Source organism: Pinus tabuliformis, chromosome Q (assembly GCF_031772625.1).
Source record: "Pinus tabuliformis cultivar Carrire ecotype Pingquan chromosome Q, CPIR1, whole genome shotgun sequence".
NCBI classification, from domain to species: domain Eukaryota; kingdom Viridiplantae; phylum Streptophyta; class Pinopsida; order Pinales; family Pinaceae; genus Pinus; species Pinus tabuliformis.
This window is the reverse complement of record NC_142296.1, coordinates 261,995,904-262,009,050: the sequence shown is the minus strand read 5'-3', so window position 1 is coordinate 262,009,050 and position 13,147 is coordinate 261,995,904.

The following is a 13,147-nucleotide window of genomic DNA, read 5'->3' as shown; positions in this document are numbered from 1 at the left end:
TGTATAAACATTTGGTATATCCCCACTTGGTTGGGTAGATGAGTCAAATTTGGTATATCCCCACTTGGTTGGGAGATTGATGTATGTATGAGTCATTGGTGATAGGAAGGTCATACTCACATAGTTGAGTTATAGAGTCATGTTATTCTTTTGGAAAATATTTTTTCAGACTCTGCATGTGCTCAGGGGGAGCATGGATGGTTTAGTGCATCTCAGCATGTACAAAGGGGGAGTTTAATCATAGAATTCTTCATGTACCTAGGGGGAGAATTATCTCTGTTCATAATCAGTTGTTCGGATATGGAAGTCTTCATTTTGGTTAGCGCTTTTCCCTTGATCTCAAAGGGGGAGAATATCTTGGTCTGCCCTTTGCCCTTGATGTCAAAGGGGGGGATTATTTTGGTGTTGATTGATATCTCTAACAAGTTCAATAGCTTGAAGAAATCAACACCCATATGGTTTCCATCGAGCACAAAGGGGGATATTGTTGGCATTATGATGAATGTGTTGTACTTGATGGAAACCCACTTGTAGCAAAACAACTCACTTGTATATGGTAACTATATGAATATACGTAACTAGATGAATCTACATGAGAGATATCAGATGTGACAGAATGCATGGTAGTTGTGTTTACAGATGCAACAAAATGAAGGGAAGTTCAAAGGAATCATTTCAAAAGTAATATGGAAAATCACATTATAATAGGTCTATTAAGAGGGAACAAAGTAATGGTACAAAAGAATAGGATGAAGGAACAAAGGACTAGATATCAGAATCAAGAAATTGAAGAAAGAGAATGGTTTAAGAAGTATACACTGGTTCACCTTGTCCAAGTAGCGTATACACGCAGGCTCATGGAAAAGAAGTAGCGTATATAAATCTTATTATGGAAATGAAAAGGAAATTGATTTGTTAATATTGGTTCACTCCCCCCCTCTCAGTATTATTCCCAACATTCCTTAGAAAGGCCATGAAAGTTGTGTAGGGCAGAGGGAGAAATATTATTCATTTTTACTATCGCTTTAGGATCTTGGATGGGAAACTCAAAAGTAACAATCTCTTGTGTTCCATTTACCTGTTCATCTGACATATTTTCCTCATCTGAAGTCTCAGGGGTTTGAACTTTTTTAGATACAGAAGAACTTTTAGTTTCTTCATGAAATGAAATTCCTTCCCCTATTGGCTCCCCACCTTTCAGTGGTTTCCCTACTGCACTATACTGCAAAAAAGGGCCACTTTTTGGTTTCCCCCATTTTTCTGCTAGAGTGATAGTATGAGTGGCTCGTATTGCACCACATATTGGGGTTTTATGGTTTTTTCTTTCTTTTACCTATGGTGTCTACTTATCATGCTCTAAATGTAGTGCATTCAAGATGTAGGTTACTGAAAGGGGTGTTGACTCCCTCCCTTTGGTCGCTTCTACTCCTAGTGTCATTTCCTATTGGATAAGAATTCTTAGTACTTTGAGTGCCTCCCCGACAATGGCATGAAAAATGACATTGTGAATGCGTGTATATTTATTTTAAAAATGATTCACATGTCTATTTAATTTTCAACTAGGGTTTGTTAACTTGTGAGGCCTTTGTGCTATATACATAGTACCAGAATTCCTATCAAGGGATATGAATATGCATGTAACCTACAAATGGTTGTAATTAGGACTATGATAGGTTAACTACCATGGTTGGTATAGCCATAAGTTTACCTAGTTATTGGAGTGAAATCATTACAAGCATGATCATTAATTCATGAGGTTTCCCTACCCAAATCTGATTTTGCAGCAATTCTACAATTTTGGAGCAGTCTACTAATTTCAAAATAGAGATTATTGATTTTGCAGCAACTGTGCAGTCACTTTTTAAAAACACACTCAAGGAAAAGAAAGGCCCAACAACAAATTAAAATGAAAATAACACCAGTTATACTTAAGCATTCCATTCAATCTATTTTACCAATCATAAATCTATTAAACTTAAACCAAAATTAAAAATTGCAAGAAAAGACATATATATCAATAAACAACTGGAAATTATTGTGCACAAGCCTTACCTCAAGTGAGCCCAAAATCAAGGTTTGGCCTACACCCAAAGCTTAATTAAACACGCGATATCAACAGAAGGAGATATGCATCCATGAAAAATTGGTATTATCAAAATTATAACAGAGTTTCACAATTATTTTATCCATTGGAGTTCACACATATTTATAAGTACAAGGGGGAGGAATCTCTACCTCGACAACTAAGAAACACCATTCAAGAACTTTCCTAAGTTTCTATATTCAGCCGAGACATAAGTTATATATAATTTGGCATAAGGGGCCTTGGAAATACATCGATTGATGCACTCCAAGGCATCTAACATTGTTGGCTCCTGCTGTGGCCACAACCACCACCCTATTAAAATTTTCCCTAGTAGCAATTTTGAATGGGTCCCCTAGAGGCCGATCTTGAACTCCTCCGAATGATCTATTTTATCCAAGGATTTTAACACTTTGCCAAGCCAAATATTCAATGTCTAAATGATGAAGGCCCCCTTAATAAATCTTCGCTACATAGTTCATTCGTAACCCAGCCTAGCCCTTTATTCAGTCCCTACATCAAGGGTTTCAATCCTCATAAGTATTCATGGTACATTTATGCCCGCACATATAAACACCCCTACCTTTACTATGGCTACTTGTGCACTTAACACGCAAAACCTTCTATTGCATCTTTACCCCCCTTTTAACTCTTCACAAGGGAAATGCTTCACAAAACACATTTAACATACCCATTTATCACTTATCGCACGTCGCATTGATCAAGGGAAAAGGCTTGTTTATCATGAATAATTGCGATGCGATTAAGTCCTCAATCACATCACATATCACAATAAGCAAGACCCAAGGGTTATTCATAACTCAAACACAATGCACCGGATCCACCAGGGTCATTAACCCTAGCGTATATAATTTTGGGTTTGGAGCCCCCACCACATATCGCATATTGGCGGAGACCGGGATCATATATAAAATGCAAAGTGATATGGCAGACCCGCCATGTTATTAAATACAACCTACATATATATATATAGTGTCTGGCCGAATTGCATTTCATAATCAGCAGGGTCCTAGGCCTACGCACATTGCAATATGCGATTTGGCGGACTCGCTGATCTTATTAAATAGAATATATATGTTATCGGGTTCGCCTCCCCCATCACTAAATCGCTATTGGCGAGGTCTAGCGCTTATGCATAAGGCCTAATTCGATGAAATGGACCCACCGATAACTATGTGTCTGGGCTTATAAATTTTGAAATCCTTCCTTGTGGTCAAATATGGTCTTTTCCATGTATTCCTGTATTTTCTATAAGATGTCATGATCTAGGTTCTCAAAGGAAATCTGGTAGGGGTGATATGGCACATGATTTCTCGTTGAGATGTGCGATTACGACTCAGACGCAACATGACGTTAGCTAAGCCAGGGGTTGATTCTTTCACGCTCGCTCCTTTTGATTTCATTGCACCTTATCATTTAAGGTTTCAATGATGACGAGAATTGTTCTAGGGAATTTTTATCATATTTTCATAATCACAGCTAATATGAATTATTTCTGTAAGTGAATTTGAGTGGATTTGGTAGCAGATAAAGATGATGTATGTCAAAGACGACACCTCTGCACCCCCAGTGTTGATACCACAAAAGCGAAGTCTGTAGAAAGGGCGATGAACCACCACAATGCATAATGAAGCCACACTCTGTGTCAAAAGGGAGGCACAACACTGATCCACCAAGATGTCACTCCCTCTAGATAAACCTCAAGGCATTCCAGATGTGGGATGATGAGCGCGACATCTTCAGTTTTCTTCGAGAAATGACATGGAATAATAGCCATCCCACACAAGTGCAATGAAATGATACATTGTCATTCTCTATCCCTCCCCTGGGAAGGAGAACGCTCCAGCAAAGATGACTTAAACGTGTCAACAGCCTCACCGACCGTTCTCCTCTATATGTTCAGATCTGTGTAATAAAAAGAAAGGAGGTGAAAAGTCAGAGGGGGAGAGTCATTTTGAGTGGTATAAGTATTACCTCCGGATAGGAGAGAAGGGATTTTTGGTTTTGGGAAGAACAACTTTGATTATTGTGAATAAAAAGAGATTTTTTAGCTCAATAAAGAGTTGGTGTTTTAGATTAATTTTCCTCTTTTATGATGTGTTTTTATCATAATGTTGTCGCTGGTATAAACGCAAATGTATGCATATTGATAACTTGCAGTTCATGGTTATGCCCAGTTATTTGAATATGATTCAACATCATGGTTAAATCATGAAAGGTTGCTGATTCAAAACTATGTTACACATCAGTTGCAAGCTTTTATTCCATAAAATGGAATGTGTTCCTGTTTGAATGATTGGATCGAAATCATGATTTAATACAGCCTTGTTCTTAAGTGGACCAATAATTGATTCATTTGGACTCGGGATTTATATATGATGTTTAACCTCCTTTGTTTTGCTCCTACAGGATAGGTTAGGATAGTTAGGATATAAACTAGAGTAGTTGGAAATAACTTACATAGGAGTTGATACATATAGGGTAGCTGTTTTAATTTTGTTGATTTAATTGAAGCCTTCTTCTCAAAAGCAATATTTCAACTCATTTAATAATTTACGGGGTCCCTTAAAACCTTTTGGAGCTAGCCATTCCAAACGAAAGCAGGTCTAATTGGGGCTTGCGATCGGGTTAGTTCCCCTTGTTGGTATAGCAAAAATTCGCCATGTCAATAGATTGGCACTAGAAGGAGGGCCTGAACCTCCATCCATAGCTTTTCAAGATTTCATCTATAAGTGCCACGCATGGATTCAAAAATATTAATGCATGGATCATGAAGGTCGAAAAGACCCTTCCTCTCATTTGGAAAATCCTCATTTCGAAGAAGAGACATTGTGGGAGTATCCTGTCACTCAAGAACAACCAGTTATAATACTTACTCGGGCTTATGCTTGTTCCCTATCATAGCTCCCTATCTTTCAGTATTTACCTCCGACAACAAAAATAAACCCAAGGGTCTATCACATAAACGAAGAGAAATCTGTAGCCCCTTCTCTTGAAGATATTGTGCTTGATTCTTTGCAGAGTATCAACTCTCCTTGGCAAGAAATTCCTAAGGGTTCCCCTTCTGAAGGAAATCCCTAGCCCGATTTGGAAAATCCTAACGAAGAAACCCTCAACCAGAACTTCCCTATCCTCGATATGGCTAATATTCCTCAACCGGGTGGAAACCAACTCCCACCTCCTCTAGGAGCACTTCCTCCCTGGCTCACTCAAGATGTCGTAGTGATACCTGGGTAGCAACATCCCTTACCCAAGAATGTAGTAAGAGTACTGCCTAAATTTGACCCTGAGCAGGGAGACACCGCTGAAAACCATATTCATTCTTTCTTCCTGGCCATGTGCATGCTAGGGGTAGCTAATGAAGATATAGTTTGTTTCCTATTCCCTTTTACACTGACTAGTGCAGCTTCCACATGGTACTTTAGCTTGAGAACACGATGAATCACTTCATGGGTTGCCTTTCAACAGGCCTTTTTAGACAAGTATGGTGATGCAAAACCCTTGCGGCCTTAGATCTAGAACTATCCCGTTTGAAAATGGAAACCAAAGAAAAGGTTAAGGATTTTAATATCTAGTTCAACACCTTGTTCAACAGAATCTTGGCCACCGCTAGACCTACTGAGGAGGTGCTCATGGAATTCTACATCATTGCTCTCCCTGTCCCTACTGTGATGTGGGTCAAGAGGAGTAATGCACAAACCTTACAAGGTGTTATCGATGAAGTAGTAAAGGTCAGGAATGAAATGCTTAGTCTCATGGCATGCCACCCTACAACTGGAGAAAAAAGGCCTCTCAAGCATCCAAGAAGAATAATGGGAATGATAACAAGGGGGCTAAAACCAAAGAAAAGGATACCACAGATGTAGAAGGTCTGCATCGGATCATTAAGAAGTTGACAAATACAGTCATTGATATGAAAAGGAATTCTAGAGAGAGTGCAAGCGGGAGTGTAGGAAAGTATAACAATAGAAAACCTTTCAAACCTTTCTATCGTAAGAAGGCAAAAGGTGGTCATGGTCCACTTGCACTGCTTGCTCCACCTAATGAAGGGAATTTAAATACAAAAGAGCTTGCTCTTCTCTGATCACTCCTTAACCATGGAGAACCTATAGTGGAGTTAGAGCCAGGACAAGAAGATGAGGAAGAATACCAAGTAGAGGAGCCCTTGGAAGAAGAATCTCAAATCAATGTACTATGGGATTTCTATACAAACGAGAATGATGATGATCACGGAGACAGTTTGGCAGAGATCAAAACTAATGAAATCCACACACGAAGCAAGGGGCCACTTGCGGGTGTGATAAATCCTGTAGATCAAACCAAGAAAAATGTCCGCCCCATGAAGGCACCCACTCCCAAAGTCCCTGTCGAGAAGAGTAGACCTAGTTGTCAGTCCAATAATACCCCTGTTGCAAACCATCCAGAGAAAGAAAACACATCTCCCACTGCAACGAAGGTTACTCAAGATGGTAAACTCCCATCTATGAATGGAAAAACCGGTATGTTTACTCTGCCCTATGTTGTATATAACATTGATTACAATATTGTGGATGACATTAAGAAATCTAGGGCTAATATCACATACTTTGATTTGTTGAAATTAACGCAACAAAGAGATTTTCTCTTGAAAGCTATGAATGAGAGAAATTCCAAAACTCCCACCATCCCAAGCAGCCAAACCAAGAAGTTAGTGTCCAGACCTATCAACACCTCCATTGCAGCCCAAATTCCATTAGCTATGGAAGCCACTCTGTCCAAAATGAATCGAAACCCCCAAGATGTCAATGCAGCCATGATAGGGAGAAAATCAAAATCCATGACCCCACCTTTCCTTATCACATTTGAAATCCTCAACATGAACGTACACAATTGCTTGGTAGATTCCGATGCCTCGTCCACTGTGATGCCTTATGCTGTTGCTAAAATACTACATGCAATACCTAAGAAAACTGGGACTTGAATTATGCAATTGGACAGGAAAAATGTGAAAGTAATTGGAGAATTGAAAGATGTGTTGATTCGGATGGCTGCTAAACCACAATACACACAAGTTATTGATATAGTGGTAGTCGATATACCCGAGGCCTATGGAATGCTGCTTAGTAGGGATTGGTCAGCAAAACTCAATGGATATTTCTCAACTGATTGGTCCCACCTCTTGTTGCCTCAGAAGGGAAAAGGTGATATGCTGAGAGTTGATCGAGAAAGATACATGAAGTATGTGGTAACAGAACTAAATGGTCCCAATGAACCTGTAATGTTTACCAACTCCATCCTTGGGAACTATAGTTTCAATGTTTATGCTATAGAAACTTGTTTTGGAGAATTCCATGCAGAAACAGTTGAAGAAACTTTGACATATGCACAGTTGGAAATTCCCTCCTATAATCCAACTGATGAGCTATCCTGTATTATAGTAGATGATAGGACTAATTTCTTAGATAGTAGTTCAATTAATGTAATATTAGATTCTATATTCTAGACACTCTATTTTGATGGCTCTAAATGCCTTGATGGTGTAGGCGCTGGGAACATTTTCATTGACCCGTAAGGGAACCAACATTGGATGGCTAGCCGGTTGGAGTTTGCATGCACCAACAATACAACAGATTATGAAGGCTTGCTGTAGGGCATGAAGAACACCGTTGATATGAAGGTAAACAATCTTAAAGTTTTTGGTGACACACATATAATCGTGGATTAGGTAAGGGAAAGGATACACTGTATTCACCACGCCTGGTAAGGTACCAGAATGAGGTATGGAGCTTAATTGACATTTTTGATTCCTTTAGTATCACATACATACCTCGAAGGAAAAACCAAGATGTTGATTTGATGGCTAGAATGGCTGCTAAACTTTTGCCTGATTTCAGATTAAAGAAGAATAAGTGTTATGTTGAATTGATTTTCAGACCATCTGTGCCTGATAACATCTCAAATTTTCAGGTGTTAAAAGATGACAAGCTTATGAATGGGAGTAAAGAGGAGGCTAAGCCTTACCAATAGAAGCTTCGTAAGATGCATCCAGGTCCAGGACCGTTGGTGAAGAAAGAGTTTAACAAAGCGCTGGACGCCAAAATCATATTTGTGGTCATGCACACCACCTGGGTAGCTGATATCGTGCGAGTAAGAAAGAAAATTGGAAACATCAGGCTATGTATCGATTTTAGAAACATGAACCAAGCATCCTAGAAAGATAGCTATCCTGTCCCTCCTATAGAACACATTCTCCAGTGTGTTTCTGGGTTTGAAATGTTGTCCCTATTAGATGTGTTTTCAGGATATAATTGAGTATTGGTGTCTAATGGAGATAAGCTTAAGACAACATTCCAACACTTATGGCTGAGCCAATTTCAAGTTGTGGAAAAAATTGGTCAGGGAACTTGCAGATTGAAAACTTTACAGGGGGAAACTGAAAAACTCCCTGTTAATGGCCAACATCTCAAAAGATACTTCCAGTAGCCACCACATGGTGGTTACCTCCTGAGTAGGTTAGGATGCATTTTATTTTGCTATTAGTTTAGTCACATTTCTGTCTTTTCCTTTCTTGTTTTTCTACAAAACTCATTTTCCTTCTGTTTTGAATTATAGTCCTTTTCAGCCAACTGATTTCAGCCCTCCAATCTCATTTCTTACCTTTTCAAGAGTGCACTCATTTACCACTTTCAACCTTTCCCTTCCTCATTAACCTGCAGATGACTCTGTTGTTCCTAAATACATCACTACCCTGCAAATCAAACAAACTTTCTATCAGCCAATGAGAACTTGAAAATCAGTTGTAGAATTCAAACCAAGGAACTCATTGGCATATTTTGAGAACTGGGTAAGATATGTTGATAACTTGGATATCTAGAGCATGTAGGCGCATCTTTATAAAATAAGAATGTGTAACTACAGTTGGATTGGCATGGAGGGATGGTGCATTTTGAATAAATCCCACATAGACCTAGCCTATACTTAGCTGTAAGGTTTGCAGTCATTCTCCATTGGTTCCATCCACCACACTAAGTTTCCCAATACCTGTCATCTACAAGTAAACCTCCTTTCATGGGCTAAACTCACTATCATATACCTGTGGAAAATCCAATTGTGCTCTAGTCCTCATGCCTGAAACTGGAAGGACTTATCTAAAAAGAGAATGAAATATCAAGTCCTTGTGCCAATCTGGAAGGACAGGTTGTTTGGGAAGTCGGTTAGAGTAAGGACTATTGTTGGGATTAGAGTACTGGTTGACACAACAAGCCCAACCTTGCTTAGGTGGTTTAAAAATATGGCATGATCCATGACTGTGCCCCATTCAATCAATGAAAATAGAGCACTAAAATTCTCATATAAAGTGCAAGATAAACATGTCTACATCAAGTTCGATGAGAAATAAAGAGCTGAGGTACACACCTAAATGGGTATTGACTGACCAGTGATGGCCCCGAAAGGATCTTGAAAGTAGAAAACAGGTAAAGGAAGGTCAATAAACCCCATAATATGACCATTGGAGAATGCCTGTCAAAACCTTATCAGTGAGAAGAAGCTATTTGTCTTTATCCTGCCTGAAACAATTAATGTTGAAGTGGAACCCATGCCTGTTCATCTGTACAATTTGCATTTCGATTTTATCTTAACACCCTGATGTTTTATGAATCCAAGGTTTATTTGGAAACAGAGACAACTGGTTCACCCAGTGGTTCGCCATTTGTTGTGGCCACAACCACCACCCTATTAAAATTTTCCCTAGTAGAAATTTTGAATGGGTCCCCTAGAGGTTGATCTTGCACTCCTCTAAATGATCTGTTTTATCCAAGGATTTTAACTCTTTGCCAAGCCAAATCTTCATTGTCTAAATGGTTAAGGCGCCCTTAATAAATCTCTGTTGCATAGTTCATTCGTAACCCAGCCTAGCCCTTTATTCAATCCCTACATCAGGGGTTTCAATCCTCATAAGTATTCATGGTACATTTATGCCTGCACATATAATCACCCCTACCTTTACTATGGCCGTTCATGCAATTTACATGCAAAACCTTCTATCACATCTTTATCCCCCTTTTAACTCTTCACAAGTGAAATGCTTCACAAAACACATTTAACATACCCGTTTATCACTTATCGCACGTCGCCTTGATCAAGGGAAAAGGCTTGTTTATCATGAATAATTGCGATGCGATTAAGTCCTCAATTTTAGCTCATATCGCAATTAGCAAAACCCAAGGGTTATTCATAATGAAACCACAATGCACTGGATCTGTCGGGGTCATTAACCCTAGCGTATATAATTTCAGGTCCGGAGCCCCCACCGCATATCGCATATCGGTGGAGCCCGGGATCATATACAAAACACAATGTGATATGGCGGACCTACCGCGTTATTAAATACAACCTATATATCTATCGAGTCCGGCTGAATCGCATATCGCAATCGGCGGGGTCCTAGGCCTGCACACATTGTGATATGCGATTTGGCGGACCCACCGATCTTATTAAACAGAATATATATGTTATCGGGTCCACCTCCCCTATCGCTAAATTGCTATCAGCGAGGTCTAGCGCTTATGCATAAGGTCCAATTCGATGAAGCGGACTTGCTGATAACTATGCATCTAGGCTTATAAATTTTGAAATCTAGCCTTGTGGTCAAATGTGGTCTTTTCCATGTATTCCTATGTTTTCTATAAGATTTCATGATTCGGGTTCTCAAAGGAAATCCGGTAGGGGTGATATGGCACATGATTGCCGATTGAGATGTGCAATTGTGACTCGGTCGCAACACGATGTTGGCTAAGCTAGGGGCCAATTCTTTCATGCTCGCTCCTTTTGATTTCATTGCACCTTATCATTTAATGTTTCAATGATGACGAGAGTTGTTCTAGGGCGTTTTTATCATATTGTCATAACCACAGCTAATATGAATTATCTCTGCAGGCGAATTCGAGTGGATTCGATAGCAGATAAAGGTGATGTATGTCAAAGACGACACCTCTGCACCCCTGGTGTCGATACCGCAAAAGAGAAGTCTATAGAAAGGGGGATGAACTGCCACAATGCATAATGAAGGCACGCTCTGTGTCAAAAGGGAAGCACAGCGTTGATCCACCAAGATGTCACTCTCTACAGATAAGCCTCAAGGCATGCCAGATGTGGGATGATGAGTGCGACATCTTTAGTTTCCTTCAAGAAATGACATGGAATAATAGCAATCCCACATAAGTGCAACAAAATGATACACAGTCATTCTCTATCCCTCCCCTGGGAAGGAGAACGCTCCAATAAAGATGACTTCAACGTGTTAACAGCCTCACTGACCGTTCTCCTCTATATGTTTGGATCCGTGTAATAAAAATAGAGGTGAAAAGTCAGAGGGGGAGAGTCATTTTGAGTGGTATAAGTATTACCTTTGGATGAGAGAGAATGGATTTTTGGTTTTGGGAAGAATAGCTTTGATTATTGTGAATAAAAAGAGATTGTTTATTTCAATAAAGAGCCAGTGTTTTAGATTGATTTTCCTCTTTTATGATGTGTTTTGATCATAATGTTGTTGCTAGTATAAATCCAAATGTATATTTGTTTTTGTGCATATTGATAACTTGCAATTCATGGTTATGCCTGGTTATTTGAATATGATTCAACACCATGGTTAAATCATGAAAGGTTGTTGATTCAAAATTATGTTAGACATAAGTTGCAAGCTTTTCTTCCATAAAATGGAATGTGTGTTCCTGTATGAATGATTGGATTGCAATCAAGATTTAATACAACCTTGTTCTTAAGTGGACCAGTAATTGATTCATTTGGACTCGGGATTTATATATGAAGTTTAACCTCTCTTGTTTTGCTCCTGCAAGATATGTTAGGATAGTTAGCATATAAACTAGAGTAGTTAGAAATAACTTATATAGGAGTTGATACATATAGGTTAGATGTTTTAATTTTGTTGATTTAATTGAAGCCTTCTTCTCAGAAGCAATTTTTCAACTCATTTAACAGTTTATGGGGTCCCTTAAAACCCGGAACTAGCCATTCCAGACGAAAGCAGGTCTAATTGGGGTTTGCGATCAGGTTAGTTCCCCTTGTTGGTATAGCAAAAATTCACCATGTCAACAACTCCATAAATACTTAGGACACAAAGCGCTTCCCTCGGTTCGAATGGGATCTAAAAAGAAACAAACTCTTCAAATTGGATACAAGAAGAAACTAGAAGGATGTTGATATTAATTCATAACAAAAATGAAAATTATTTGGAGAGATGCCTACTAGTTGCTCTATCCTTTCAATACTTTTTCTTCCCCCATGTGTCAAATCCAAATGATATAATCCTATAAAATATATGCATGCAGTCTCTAACAATTAGAGTTAGAAACTCCATTTGAGCAGCAGAGTTTTGGATATTTTCACATGGAAAGTTGTAGAACCAACAAATATTGTAAGAAAGGAGAAGTTTAAGGAGGATGACAACACTTCCATGAGTGTTATTTTGGACTCCATTATATATCATCCAATCCTCTATATTACAAATCTTGATACTTCCAAGAAGATGTGTGATGCCATAACTAATCTATTTACTATCAAGAGCGTTGGTAAATCCATGAGCTTGAAGAATGAGCTTTGTGGTGTAAGGATGATGAATAATGACATTGTGGTTTCATATTTAGTAAGGATTTCAAAAATAAGAGACCAAATCCAAGAAATTGGAGAAACGTTTTATAAACAAGAACTCATGACTACAACACCCAATGGTCTACCTAGATACTGGGATACATTTGCAGTAGGTATATAAGTAGTAGAAAGGAAACTCTTGCGTTTGAAGAATTGTGGGCCTCCTGTGCTCAAGAAGAATAAAGGTGTATATTGAGAGATATAAATGAAGAATATTCTCAAGCATTTGTAGCTCACTTAAAGAATAAAGGAAAGACAAATTTTGGATTTCAACACAATAATTTAGAAAGAAGATCACCTCCTCCCTAAAGGAAAAAGGATATGTCAAAAATTCAATGTTATTGGTTGTCAAAAATCCAATGTTGTGGTTGTAAAAAAATTGGACATTATAAAAGG